The sequence below is a fragment of the Diadema setosum genome, chromosome 15 (genome assembly GCF_964275005.1).
Source record: "Diadema setosum chromosome 15, eeDiaSeto1, whole genome shotgun sequence".
Lineage (NCBI taxonomy): Eukaryota > Metazoa > Echinodermata > Echinoidea > Diadematoida > Diadematidae > Diadema > Diadema setosum.
Genome location: NC_092699.1, coordinates 38,021,179 through 38,023,825, shown reverse-complemented (window position 1 = coordinate 38,023,825; position 2,647 = coordinate 38,021,179).

Sequence of the window (2,647 nt, the reverse complement as noted above, 5' to 3'; positions counted from 1 at the left end):
AGCAGTATATTTGAGTGTAGATTATTATTGAACAATTTGCCTATAAAATGGTATCATTTAAATACACTTCTTGTATTAATTCTTCTCACTGAATATCATGAACGCGACTGAACCCGAGCGAGCGGAGCGAGCGAGGGGGAGGGGAGGGTGTGGGAGGGGGGTGTCCCCCCTCCCACGGTGAAAACTATTTGCATTTTGATGTTGTAAATGGTGCAATTTGATGCATGTTTTTGCGCGTTTTATCGACGTGAATCAGTCCCACTTGTTTAAGGTAGCAGTATGTATACTTTTATGTAGATTATTATTGAACAATAAAAAAATTGCCTATAAAATGGTATCATTGAAATAATCTTCTTGTATCATGAACGCGACTGAGCCCGAGCGAGCGGAGCGAGCGAGGGGGGAGGGGAGGGTGTGGGAGGGGGGTGTCCCCCCTCCCACGGTAAGAACTTTCTGCATTTTGATGTTGCAAATGGTGCAATTTGATGCATGTTTTTGCGCGTTTTATCGACGTGAAACAGTCCCACTTGTTTAAGGTATAGCAGTATATTTGAGTGTAGATTATTATTGAACAATTTGCCTATAAAATGGTATCATTTGAATACACTTCTTGTATTAATTCTTCTCACTGAATATCATGAACGCGACTGAACCCGAGCGAGCGGAGCGAGCGAGGGGGAGGGGAGGGTGTGGGAGGGGGTGTCCCCCCCCCCTCCCACGGTGAGAACTATTTGCATTTTGATGTTGTAAATTGTGCAATTTGATGCATGTTTCTGCGCGTTTTATCGACATGAATCAGTCCCACTTGTTTAAACTTTAAGGTAGCAGTATATTTTTATTTAGATTATTATTGAACAATTTGCCTATAAAATGGTATCATTTAAATAATCTTCTTGTATTAATTCTTTTCACTGAATATCATGAACGCGACTGAACCCGAGCGAGCGGAGCGAGCGAGGGGGGAGGGGAGGGTGTGGGAGGGGGGTGTCCCCCCTCCCACGGTAAGAACTTTTTGCATTTTGATGTTGCAAATGGTGCAATTTGATGCATGTTTTTGCGCGTTTTATCGACGTGAAACAGTCCCACTTGTTTAAGGTATAGCAGTGTATTTGAGTGTAGATTATTATTGAACAATTTGCCTATAAAATGGTATCATTTGAATACACTTCTTGTATTAATTCTTCTCACTGAATATCATGAACGCGACTGAACCCGAGCGAGCGGAGCGAGCGAGGAGGAGGGGAGGGTGTGGGAGGGGGTGTCCCCCCCCCCCTCCCACGGTGAGAACTATTTGCATTTTGATGTTGTAAATTGTGTTTGTTTGTTTGTTTGTTTATTTATTCACCGTATAAGATAAAAAGATAACAATGATACAATACAACTGGAATATATAACTGAAGAAAAACGGATGGATTGCCCTTCTCAGCTCGGCCTTCATGGCCGTGCTGGTCTTCCGAGGGGTCCAACTTCACATGAACAAAAAATTACAATAGTCGAAACTCCATACAATAAAAACTAATTATACACAAGCTTACTTACACATAATGATATGATGCGAAAAAAAATGATACATCAGTGTACAAAATCAACTAAAACAACATAAAAAAAAATAAAAAAAAAAACTTATGAAAATGATACCCCATACCGACTACCAAAAATACAATGTTCCCTCCCCCACCCGCAGCCCTCCCCATATAACATGATATTTTACATAATACAGAGATACGTGATCATTATCATAAAATCCAATGTAATACATAATTATTTATAACTTTCTTAAAGGAATTACATGATGATGAAGATATTATATCCAAGGGAACAGTATTGTACATTGATGCCCCACGGTACGCGAACATACGTCTACAGTACTCTGTTTTAGGCTTTGACAGCGTCAATCTTCCATAAGATCGTAAAGAATATTGATGAGATACAAAATTAAACCGGTCCAATAAATAAGGAGCGCTGAAATCATTTAGAGTTTTAAATACCATTAACAAAATATGCTTTAAGCGACGTGTTATTAAGGATTCCCAATTTAGTGTCTGATGAATAACGTGATTTGAAACATGCATATACGGACTGACTCTCAGGATCATTCTCCCCGCTCTATTCTGTAATTTCTGTAATCGATCAGTATACTTCTTATGGGCAGAATCATAAAGTACATCTGCATAATCAAACAAAGGTTTAATTATAGAATTATAGATTATCCTCATACTTTGTTCATTTAAATTAAAACGAAGACGACCATTGAACTATTTGTGCAATTTGATGCATGTTTTTGCGCGTTTTATCGACGTGAATCAGTCCCACTTGTTTAAACTTTAAGGTAGCAGTATATTTTTATTTAGATTATTATTGAACAATTTGCCTATAAAATGGTATCATTTAAATAATCTTCTTGTATTAATTCTTTTCACTGAATATCATGAACGCGACTGAACCCGAGCGAGCGAGGGGGAGGGGAGGGTGTGGGAGGGGGGTGTCCCCCCTCCCACAGTAAGAACTTTTTGCATTTTGGTGTTGCAAATGGTGCAATTTGATGCATGTTTTTGCGCGTTTTATCGACGTGAAACAGTCCCACTTGTTTAAGGTATAGCAGTATATTTGAGTGTAGATTATTATAGAACAATTTGCCTATAAAATG